Here is a 13,150-nt window from a genome sequence, read left to right on the forward strand (position 1 = left end):
CCGCTGAAGCATGCACTTTCTTGTCGAATTGATAAAACATGATGTCCACAGGTCAAAACTGGTTCAAATGGCTCTGAGCACTATGGGACTTAACATCTGTGGTCATCAGTCCTCTAAGAACTACTTAAAACTAACTAACCTAGGAACATCCCACACATCCATGCCCGAGGCAGGATCCGAACCTGCGACCGTCGCGTTCACGCGGTTCCAGACTGAAGAGCCTAGAACCGCACGGCCACACCGGCCGGCTCCACAGGTCACTTAAGGCTTAGGTGGTGCCTAAATAAAAGTAAGGGATGGTCCCTAATAGCAGGTAGTAATAGTATACACTACTTCGCGTTCCTGAAATTTGTCGTCAAATTATACCAACAGATGTTTCGAATTTTATTCCAGATGACACCTTTCCGCCGGCCAGAGTGGCCGTGCGGTTCTGGGCGCTACAGTCTGGAACCAAGCGACCGCTACGGTCGCAGGTTCGAATCCTGCCTCGGGCATGGATGTGTGTGATGTCCTTAGGTTAGTTAGGCATAATTAGTTCTAAGTTCTAGACGACTGATGACCTCAGAAGTTACGTCGCATAGTGCTCAGAGCCATTTGAATCATTTTTGACACCTTTCCAGTCTTTGACAGACAATGACGTTGGACAACGGTTGGGCATACATCAGGACCGCAACAATGGGAGTGGCTGGAAATTATTTTAAAAAGTTTGGGATCAATCTTTCAGAGCCCTTGATTTCTTCATCTATAGATTTTCTTGCACAACAGTATGCAGCAAATGGCGGTAAGTCCTCAGAAGCCACAGCAGGACCATTGTCCATTGCACATCATGACATGCGGGAATCAGTGGTTTCTAGTTTTGAAAGTATCTCCCCTTTTGTAGTTTCACCAACAAATGAAACACCAAGAGCAGGTAAAACAGCTGTGTTGATGTTATCTCCTTTTACAAAGGAGCCACTGGGCGTAGGAACAAAGAAAGCAGTTACCAAGACTACAGGAAAGAGAACAGTTTCAACAAAACCTTCTCCAGGAATTGGTTTGATTCATGTGATAGAACTTCCATATCTACGGCTGCCACAATGAAGGTCTTCGTAAGAAAGAACCAGAGAGTCACGAAGCAGCAGGATCATGGTGAAGAAAACTCCGGTTCAAGCGTTGATAAAACCGTGCTGAAAGACTTCTCCTCTGAATATGAAGAGGACGGGGAGTGCATTTACTGCGACCAGCATTGGTCAGCTGATACCTCTAAAGAGACCTGGATTAAGTGCATTGATGGCTTTCGCTGGTGTTATTAGGTTTGTGCAGATGTCGGCGATGTTAATTGCAAAGTTCTTAAATTTTACTTCTGTATCAAAAACCATAAAAACTGCGCATTTTTCTTGTTTTAGCTCAGAGGTAAGCTGAATAACCGACAGTTATGCAGCACTCTTTACTTTTGAAAAAAAAACATTTGATGTGAATAAAGGCTATGTTAATAATACAGTAAAATTTTTATGTATTTGCAAACCGTAATTAGGAACCCCGAGAATCCGAAATTAGAAACCGTAATGCCCAGAGATAAAAATTACATGTTTAACTTTTTGTTCAGCAATCACAGAATGAGAAAATATTAGGGAGATTTTTTAAAGGGTAATATTTAAATTTTTCCTATTAGTAGTATAGTAAATTTTCCATTATTTAAAGACTTATAATTTTATGGGAATTTTAAATTTAAAAACGGTACCCGACATTACGGCACATTCTGCTATTGGACGGCGCCAAGCGAAAGACAAATCCGTCACCACTATCGACTGGAAATGGCAACAAATTAACTTCCCGAGATATCGCACCATTAGGACGACCCTATCTGGTTCAGTATGCGAGAAAATTTTAAAACAGTCACGTGCTGGGAAAGCCTAAGCTTACGCTCCAATGTTTTCGGTAAAGTAGAATATCATTTGGCACGGCTATAGTGAAACGCCGCTACCACGCAGTACTTGCTGTGGCCCAGTCCTCCCACCGTCCTCCTCCACCCCTCTCCCACAGCCGCAGCCCCACAACGCTCAAGAAGCGATCCCCACGCGGTGCGGCTCGCCCACAGTTTTCGCGGTTCACTTAGCGCCGGGCCGGGACCAGCTGTGCGCGTCGGCCGCCTTCGTCCCCTCTGCAGTGGCGGCCCCCTTCACTGTCGCCCCAAACCGCTATTGATCTTGCTGTGTCAGTCAGGCGAATGCACTGTTTCCTTGTTTGTTTACGCCCATAGGGCTCCAACCCTCCAGAAAGTGAGCCTCTCGTAAATACTGCAGTGTTAAACCGATTATTCTAGTATCTAAATCTATGAAGATTTACAGTTCCTTGTCACCAATTTTAGGCAAACGGATTTTTAAGGAGATATTAGAAAATTTGTCTTAACTGTTCCCAAAAACAACACTATCTACACTGAAGTGTCAAAGAAAAAAAAAAGAAGAAAAAAGAAAAACTGGTTAGGCATGCGTATTCAAATATAGAGGTATGTAGAAAGGTAAACTATGGCGCAGCGATCGGCAACGCCTATACAAGACAACAAGTGTCTGGTGCAGTTGTTAAATCGGTTGCTGCTGTTACAATGGCCGGTTATCAATATTTGAGTTTGAACATGGACCCTGCATGTCGACAATGGACTGTTCAAGCTTGTGGAGGCTCTGTAATGGTGTGGGGCGTGTGTAGTTGGAGTAATATGGGGCCCTTGCTACGTCCAGATACGACTCTGGTAGATGAGACGTAGGTAAGCATCCTTCCTGATCACTTCCATCCATTCTTGTCCATTGTGCATTCCGACAGACTTGAGCAATTTCAGCAGGACAATGCGACACACCGCACATACAGAATTGCTGGTTCCAGGAACACTTGTTCAATCCCACGTCCGGCCATCCTGATTTAGGTTTTCCGTGATTTCCCTAAATCACTCCAGGCAAATGCTGGGATGGTTCCTTTGGAAGGGCACCCCGTCCTTCCCCAATCCGGTGAGACCGATGACCTCGCTGTTTGGTCTCTTTCCCCAAACAACCCAACCCCTCAGGAACACTCTTCTGAGTTTAAACACTTCCGCTGGCCACCGAACTCCCCAGATATGAACTTAATTGAGCGTATCTGGAATATCTTGCAACGTGCTGCGCTCCACCCCCTCGTACTCTTACGGATTTATGAACATCCCTGCAGGAATCATGGTGTCAGTTCCCTCCAGCACTACTTCAGACATTAATCGAGTCCATTCAACGTCGTGTTGTGACACTTCTGTGTGCTCGCGGGGGATTTTCACGATATTAGGCAGGTGAACCAGTTTCTTTCGCTCTTCAGTATAAAATACTCTTACAGCTTTCACATAGGTAAGGATTCGTGCCTGTATCGACTGACAAGATACATACGGTTAATTGCTTGTCTAGTATGTGGAACATCTTGGTGACGATACCGCAACTGCCGTAGTGATTTTGAAGAAAATGTCCCCATCAGTTGCACATCTCTCTTTACTCATAACAACGACTGATTTCGCCAGCAAGACAATTATCTATGTAGTTTTCTAGCAGTGTATGTCAGGCGTCCTATCAGTTCACATGAGAACATAGCTGACCTCTCAGGACGCCAGACATACGCTACTAGGTAATGGCCTTCGGGACCAAAACAAGTCGTTTTTATAAATAAAGAGAGAAGCGCAACTGGTGCGGACATTTTCTTCAAAAAGAGATACGGTAGTTTATTTTCGCAAAAGTCGGTCGATTAGAGCCTGTCAATTAACCGACCGATTACTTTCATAATATACTACTTACGCTTCCCTGGTAGCGACAGGATGAAATTAGTCATGAGAAATGACATAAACAATTAAACGAGATCGGAGAATAACTCCTTTACAACATTCCCTTTCCGTCTAGTTTAGATACATCTCTACGAAGCATTGGTTGAGCACTTGTAATCGCGCATAGAGTAAACAGCTTCTAGCTCTCTTGTTAGATTTCCTTATAGACGCGTCCCGGCTGTGTGGAGACATTATCCTTCTCCTCCACTCACCCGAAAAACAATCAGAGGCCCCCTTTTCTTGCCTGTTCACAAAATGTTGGTTAGGCCAGAGGGGCTGACCCTTAGAAATAGAGCGACTCTCCGCGCCTTGTACGGCGAGTCGGCACCACGACGGCGCGAGACTCTACAGAGAGACACGTCTTCACGTTTTGTCCGCCCCGGAACAACTCAGTTACAGATCTACGAGTAGTTTCGTAACACAAATGGCGCGACTTACTTGCTCGGTCAAGCGCTCGTCGAAAGAGTGCGAAATGAGGCTCATGTTCTGTCAGCGAAACTATTCATTCCACGCTGTTCCTCATAATGTCTTCATGGGGGTGACCAGACCCCACTGACACCTCCACATGCATTAGATGTGTGGTGGGGCGTTGCTAGTGGTCGAATTCGTCTGCTCACAGAGTACAGTTATTGTCCCAACAGACAGGCACCACATATTTCCGTTAAAGGAAACTTTCCTACTCATTGATGCTGAAATCTGATTGGTCGCTCACAAAGGAAGGACACGGTAGTTGTCACAGAAACAGAGCAAAACTATTTCCAATTTTTATTATTGCTGGAGCCGTATTAATAGTAAAATTTTTGAATGATGTTGCGATCATTCGACCGTAACAATTTTTATATTACTGTTACACGATCCAGATTTCGGCCTGGCCATGTTCAAGTAAAAAAACTGGAATAAATAATGGAAGTATAAAAAACAATTAACGGGACAACCATGAAAAATTGTTCTTTACCTGCCGTAATCGAAAAAGCATAACTGAAGGCCATCTCCGTCATCAGTAGCAGTGAGAAAATTTCTAAAACCCCTAAATATGTGGCAGACTTTCATTTGTGGAACCAATAGCACAGCTGTTATATGTAACTGCTACCAATAGCCGGCCGCGGTGGCCGTGCGGTTCTAGGCGCTCCAGTCGCTACGGTCGCAGGTTCGAATCCTGCCTCGGGCCTGGATGTGTGTGATGTCCTTAGGTTAGTTAGGTTTAAGTAGTTCTAAGTTCTAGGGGACTGATGACCACAGCAGTTGAGTCCCATAGTGCTCAGAGCCATTTGAACCATTTTGCCACCAATAAACAGGTATGTGGCACTTTCTTATTGTGGTCTCTTGCTCTCTCGCAGATAAAAATTCACTATCGATAACGTCTGACATTAATGATCGTTGGATGTGTGGCGGCAGTAATTGTTTATACTAATTGTGTGTGTGTGTGTGTGTTGTCTTCTGCATACCCCGTATAACGATTTTTGGTCACTGTAGTTACAACCATCGTGGGCTTACATTTCGTTGCACAAGGCACTCTACTTGTATCTGTGCAGCGAGAATATCTATTGAAATTTCGGCGGTTCTCGAAGACGTCACTTGGCTAAAGTGATGTAAATTGTTTGAACATAATCAAGTTCATACGAAAGGCTTGTACATCGTAAAAACCATTTTTTTGAGAGACGGGAAATACTTAACCTTCGTCTGTGGAGTCCAAAGGCTGCCACATGTATGGTTACTACTTCATCCTGTTTCCAACACACAGATGCCTGCAGATAGCGTAGATGTTGTAAAGTCGTCCAGCCCCTTACACGGTGTCCAGTGCACACTAAAGCGCCTTTACTACAGAACCGAGTGAGGTGACGCAGTGGTTAGCACACTGGAGTCACATTCAGAGCAACGACAGTTAAAATCCACGCCAGTCCATCCAGATTTGGATTTACAGATATTTCACTAAATGGCTCCAGCAAAATGCCGGTAGTTTCCTTATTAAGTACAAGGTCGCCTTCCTTCCCCAGCTTGTGCTCTGTCTCGAATGATCTCGATATCGACGCGACGTTAGAATCTAGTCTTCTTTCATTCTTCCTTCCTTCTACTACCGTAGAAGTTCACAAAATAAAATAAACTTCTGCAGATCATACGGCTGTTGGTAAATTATTGCGTCAAGAAGTTGATGCCAGCCGTCATCCTACGATCCATAATGTATCAACGAAGATTACGTGCACAGGTATCTCCAGATATATTCAGAAGAGTGCGACGTGCGATTTTCGACAAGCTTTTTCAGACGGTGCAGCAAATTTTCTGATGTATTGAAGTAATATTTATAGCTAACGGTTCATAACGCCGATCTTTTTCGTTATAACGGAAATATATATTCATTTTCGTGCTACTGGGAACAGCTTTCGAAAAAGACTTCAACAACATGGTATGCGTGAATCGTGATCAAGTGGTAACAAGATAACAGCACCGTAAACCATGGTCCCAGCGTCAGGAAAAGAACTCACACAAAAGTTTGATCTACTGTACCAAACGTTGGTGCCTCCTGTTGCAATGCAGAAAGATATCTTAAAGTCTTCTCCAGCGAGCGCTAAGCCAATTGAGTCCAGGCCAGCACGCCGTGTAACAACTATACTGTGAAACAGCCAGTAAGCTACATGGGATGCGTGCCAACACTGCTCGTGTGCAGCCTTGGAACTAAGAATTTCTGTGAGTACGTGGAAGTGTTGCCACACGGTCATGAAACCTACTCTGCAATTCCCAGACCTGTCTTCTTTAATAAACATCATGCTAAAATCAATCTTTTGCGGTATACAATTGAACTCCGTGAAACTGTTTCCGCTGAGAACAACGAGTGCAAGCAAGGAAATGTCTCAAAAACGTTGCCATCTCAGCTGCATACACGTACGCTAAATATTGGTTCCATGGTGACGTAACACCAGTGCATGGAATTACAATATGTTCCCTGTACATACTGATGTTCCCCAAAAGGTACTGTGTGTGGTAGAATCTATGCAAAGTAACAAAGAGTTAGGTAAAATGCAATGTTTTCTGTGCAGTAGCATGACGGGCATAGGTAATATAAACGGTGAGTTCACGGATCCTCTTAGACTAGATAATTTTGGTTTGGATGAGGTCAGTCTGCCAAAAGGTTTAGTGTTTGCCATTTTAGAAGTTCTTGATGAAGCGGATACTGACAGGTAATGTGATGAGCAGAGCCACAAGCAAACTATTAGTGCACATGAGTCAGTTGATGTGCCTCTCGCGCATCAGCCGCGGCTCGGAACCCACGCTGCCTTCACACAGATGGAAGGCACGACTCGGTCCCAGCTGCTCACTTCACCTCCCACGTCACCAACGGAGCCGCGCTCGGGTACCACGGACCCAGGTAAGTGGGCATCCCAACGCAGCTTTCCCGAACCTACTCTAGGTGTCACAGAAACCGTGGTACTTCCGACCAGCCACATTGCTACCGCGATACTTACAATTGGAGCTACCCCGCTACTGATTCATGCCAGTCGTTCACCAGCAGCGGCTGAGCTGTTACTGTCATTCAGGCAGTAGCCTCGCCTTTCCGTGCAGTTTCGTACCCTGCTTGAGTTCTATACACTGCGAGCTATGGAAATAGTTACAACTACGAAATGGAAACTGTGTCTTCTCAGGGATAATCATCAGTACTCGGTTCGCGTACGAGAATCGTTCAGTAAGTAACGCAACAATTTTTTCTCGGGCAGTTTCGATTGAAAAAATGCACAATATCTCGTGGGACATCGTAAAATATTCCTGCCTCATCGTCTGTAGTTTAATGAAGGTCCGATTGGTGACGGACCTATACGTAGCCTTCATATCGGCAACTGTAATGTAATTCTGTTTGATGTCCTTCCACATGGTGCAACGATGTACTCTGAAGTGTATTTTGATACGTTCAGGCAACTAAAGAAAAGATTTCAGCATGTTCGTTACCACAGAAATACAAACGAACTTCTCTTTCTCCATGACGACGAAAAGCCTGACATAAGCCTGCGCACCCGAGAGGAGCTCACAAAACTTCATTGGACTGTTCTTCCTCACCCACCCTACAGCCCGGATATCGCATCTTCCGACTTCTATCTGTTTGGCCCAGTGTAGGATGCACTCTGCGGGAAGCAGTACACGGATGGTGCGGAGATTATTGATGTTGAAAGGCGTTCGCTCCTATGTAAGCCAGTAGAGTGGTAGCATGTGGGAACATCTGTACAGGCCCTCCCAGTAAAATTCCGTAAGACTGGCCTTTGTGGCCAGAAGAGTGGGGAACGATATGATGTACTGGAATCGTGAATAAAATCGGACTGCTTTTAGAAAAAAGGAGTTTGATTACTTACTGAACGCCTCTCCTAAAATGTGAAGCTTACAGGAATTGATTTTGCGTGAATTCCGCACAAAAATACGTGCCGACGACATTTAAAAACTGATACTGGCAGAATCATGGCTGAACAGCAAAATTCTTGTCCACCTGACGAAACAGATATGCAGATTACATAATCATTCAAAACTGCATGAAAATAACCACCAAAGAAAAGACCGAATGTGTTTTTTTTTCAAATTATTAAAGAAGAATTTCAAGATAACGTTTTAGATTTCGTCCCAAATCTGTCAAATTATGACAACTCCAAGATTAGATTATGCAGAGCGAGACGACGAGCTATTGGGACTGTAACACCTATTTTTGACTTATTTTGTATCTGTATCGATATGTTTATGTCAATTTGTAGTGTTGCTTATATATAGTGTTGTATCTGTCATGGAACGATGTTGTTTAAACTGTGTTTGTGGATTTAAATAACTACTGATATGATTGTTATTTACTGTACCGTAAATGACTTGGACCGTAGTTAGGGAACGTAGGATTGGATGTAAAAGATGGGGGGAAGCCCCACAGCTACAGAAGTAGCTTGGCGGAGTGGTAAAGGTGTGTTTGGCGCGCAAGTGCCAACTCGTCCTTTGTGACAGGTGAGGCGTCTGGGCTGAGCAATGCCGTAGTTAACATCTCGATAGCATTAGCGGATCATCGTGGCTCATATTCTTGGAATTTTGAGGCCAGAGGAGCTTAAGGGCAGTATTTACGGGCCTTGGATGTTGCTTTCCGTGGCGCTATTATCATGGCATGGTTTTAGGTCCTATAAAAACATTATTCCGACGCCAAGAAGATCTGTAACAGGATGAGGCCAACAGTACAGCAACGACTGCATCGCCGCCATATTAACATCCACTGTAAATTACGCGACCAGTACCACCAGCCTTCCATTAAATTGTGTATATTTGGTACTCTGTAAATGAACCAGGTATTTGTGAAATGTGGTGGATTTTAATAATAATCGTAGTTTTGATAAAATCTCTATCTTACACCCGTGATTATCGCAAATCACGAACCTGGAGAAGAATTACGTCCTAGTGAATTTAATTCCGAATGTCCTGATTTATTACGAAAAGACTCATTAGGTAGCTGTAAAAATAGTTGTGATTGCTTTCTAATATGTGGAGTTATAGTGTTTAAAGTTCAGTTTTATAGTTTTAGAAATACTCCAATTTCAGTGCACTTTTTGATCAATCTGCAGTCAGTTTCTTCAATAAGCTGCCGTACTTGAAAAGATGCTTGAAAATAGTAAAGTTGATTTAGAGTGCAAAAGGTTACTAATTGTTCATTTATGCACTTTCATCAGAAATACAAAGATGTTACTAATTGTTCATTTATGCACTTTCATCAGAAATACAAAGTTTTATCACATTTCGTTTCATGAGAAAGTGTTTGAATTTCAATTTGATGTTGTGTTGGCATTTACAAAGCCAACTATATTTTGAGCGTGTTAAAAGACTGCTTATCAAAGCGCATTTGTTATTTAAAGGGCTACAGTTTTTTATGCTTTACTTAGTTAATAATCATTGGTGAGAATATTTACCATTTCTCATACATATTTGTGTAGTTATTTTAATCAGCATGATTCTTCAAACCACGAATGTTTAAGGGCCGTCAGGTACTAGGCTAGGTAGTTAATGAACCAAAGCAACGGCTCCTTCAGAGCAAGTGTAGCTAGATTTGCATTATGTTTAATTGCTTCAAACCGAGCTTAAGAAAACAATTTTTACTGTGTTACTATTCTAATGTAAGCTGGTTATTACACCGGCATAGAGATCCTGTACTAAGCAATGAAGTTATAGATTATGATCATTAACAGCCCTCGTGATTTAAATCAAAATAATTTCATGCTCTTCTTTGTTTTGTATTTCTACTATTTTCGTGTGTGCTGGTGACTGGTTCTATAAACTGTTCCATCTACTTCATTTAAGGTACGTTTTGTTGAAAGGCTTATGTTACTGTTTGCTAGTTCATTGGCCATTTGTTTGATTGCCAAGTTAGTAGTACATTTACCTGCAAGGTTAGGTTACTGTGTTGTAATGTGAACGGATATAAAGAAAGAGTTCAGTGCGTGTGTGGGGGCCGGCCGGAGTGGTCGAGCGATTCTAGGCGCTACAGACTGGAACCGCGCGACCGCGACGGTCGCAGGTTCGAATCCTGCCTCGGGCGTGGATTTGTGTGATGTCCTTAGGTTAGTTAGGCTTAAGTAGTTCTAAGTTCTAGGGGACTGATGACCTCAGAAGTTAAGTCCCATAGTGCTCAGAGCCATTTGTGTGTGTGTGTGTGTGTGTATGTGTGTTTGTCAAGAAAGGTTAGGTTAGCCTTAGCACTGCCTTCTGTTTTAATACATTGCTTGACACAAGAAGGCCTAATTACGCTGGAGACACATGTTAATATTCAGTGTTACAACTTGCTTTTGTGCTGGGAGAAGGTCTGTTCCTGACCCACCTGTTTACTGTTGGTTATACTCTGCTGCAGTGTATCCGAAACGAATCCTAGTTTGATTGTTCTTTTCCCATTAGATTGTTTCATGGTCACATCTTTCTCTAAAGTTCCTCACATAGATTTAACGTTAGCATCGATTGCCGTTTAATATTGTCTGTGTTAGCGTTACAGGACGACGCGAAACTCTAGTTCGGAGATTCAAATTAGAGACTACATTTGGAAAATAAAATTCAACTATTCTTATGGACGGGATATTTGACACTTCCGAAAGAATCGGAACAGCTTTGCACATTTCACTTCTAAAACGGTAACACAGAAGAGGAAATGACGGGATTTGCTAGTTTACTTGTTTTGCTCCATATAAAATTCAAATTACTTATCAAATACTTTCTCTGGGTTGAAATATAAGATGTCTCAGTAGCCACCGGAAATTGTAATACTAGGCATTTAAATGGCTACAGCAAAAACTAAGAAAACAGTTGTCACCGAACATCCCTTTCCGGCTGCTGTTTTCTCTTCAACTAATGTCTGAGGAAGAAATTACAAGAACTGAGCTTAACGGAGGAATGCAGACATGAGAAAGTAGTACCATTGTTCAGACACATGTGTGCTGCAGTGGCACATCTACTAAACAGTGTTGCTGAAGCGTGGAGAGTAATAATGAAAGTAGTGCCCAATACACAATTTATATGCTATATGATCAATGGATTTAAACTGCTAGAGTAACTGTTCAAATGTCGTATTTTTTTTCACCTGCGGCACAGGACCACAATTGCTGCATAAATTTGGAACCGGTTATTAAGCTCCTCAATAAATCAAAAACATCTGAACTTATACTTTCTGATAAATAACCTGAAGGAGGAAACAATAAATGCTACACTTAAAATAAAAAGAGGATCCATTGACTCGCCTTTTCAAAAAAAGAAAAAATTCATAAATCTTAACACCACGTTAAAACACATTATAAAAATATGTAACGATACATGGGGCTTTAAGAAGATGTTTAAATTCCCTGGCTTTCCGACAAAAAATTTAGTAAGGAAAAAACTCATAGCACATACACATTTTAATAAATTGGTGTAGTAATGTTTTAGAAAGAAAAAATGTAAAACACATTAAAAGAAAATATACATATGGGCTATGTTCAGAGCCAGTCCTAAGCCTGCATAGAAGGATGTTCTTATTACTAAAACATCGGAAATTTCATGGCTTAAGTATCTGTGATCGGAAACATCACGTTGAAGTCATGGATCGTAAAGATCACAGACGAAAAATCCACAACACCACAGACCCGAACTCGACACTTGGAGTGAGGTAGTATTCATGACGATGTCCAGCGTAAGACAGATCAGCATCAGGACAGCTTGAAGAGCTAAACAGGACAGTTTGGTGAAATATCTCACCATTTGTGTGACGGCAGACATCTGAAAAATACCAGAAAACATTGCAAAATCTTTCTTGTTCTCTTACTTGATTTCACTCTATTGCATATTACAGCTGCAGTGCAGAAATTTTGTTTCTTTATTGACTTAGAACCCCTTTATTGATGCCATGATGAAACAACGTATCTGTATTCAGCTTTAAAATGAACTCCTTTGCTTATGCACATGAAAAAAAAAAACTATTTTCGCTATGAATATAAGTTTTGCTGTCGAAAATCTGTCCGTTCGGTTACCAAAGATCATTACTATAAGAAGGAAGTTTTTTAGTCACTCTCAAACACTACCCTTAATGAACTAGCGCCTGTAATGAATTGTGGTGTTGCAAATAACACCAGCTCGCTAAATTGTTTCTGTGCAGCTTAAGGATAGAATACATTTGGGGCGTTATAGGGGGCCACCTGCGTTCCCCTCAATCACCGTCAATTGTTTAGGACAAATGATATGTCGACCACCGTGTACACGTGCAGATTAGTAGAAAACTTTCACGCTCATTGCGCGCAACAACAAAGGCTCCAACGAAAAGTGCAGTTAGACAACAGCTTGACAAGTTGCAAGGTCGCGAACTTCAGACACTAAAGAACAGTAAATCGATTGAGTCTAACAATAAAAAATGGTTAAATTGGCTCTAAGCACTACGGGACTTAACATCTGAGGTCATCAGTCCCCTAGACGTAGAACTGCTAACCTAAGGACATCACGCACATCTATGCCCGAGGCAGGATTCGAACCTGCTACCGTAGCAGCAGCGCGGTTCCGGACTGAAGCGCCTAGAACCGTTCGGCCACAGCGGCTGGCTCTAACAATAACCGTTCCGAGCCAAAACCTGAGGCATACACAGTGAGTAGCAAAAGACGAGCAATTTTTAAATAATCGCAAGACGGATATTTGAATCATAGTGGTTAAATTGAATAACGAATTGTAGACAAATCTATCTTGCCTCGGGCATCGATGTGTGTGATGTCATTATCTTGCTTAGGTTTAAGTAGTTCTAAGTTCTAGGGGACTGATGACCTTAGAAGTTAAGGCCCATAGTGCTCAGAGCCATTTGAACCATTTTTGAACAAATCTATCTCAGGACGTTCACAGAGACCC

This window comes from Schistocerca serialis, chromosome 1 (assembly GCF_023864345.2).
Source record: "Schistocerca serialis cubense isolate TAMUIC-IGC-003099 chromosome 1, iqSchSeri2.2, whole genome shotgun sequence".
NCBI classification, from domain to species: Eukaryota; Metazoa; Arthropoda; class Insecta; order Orthoptera; family Acrididae; genus Schistocerca; species Schistocerca serialis.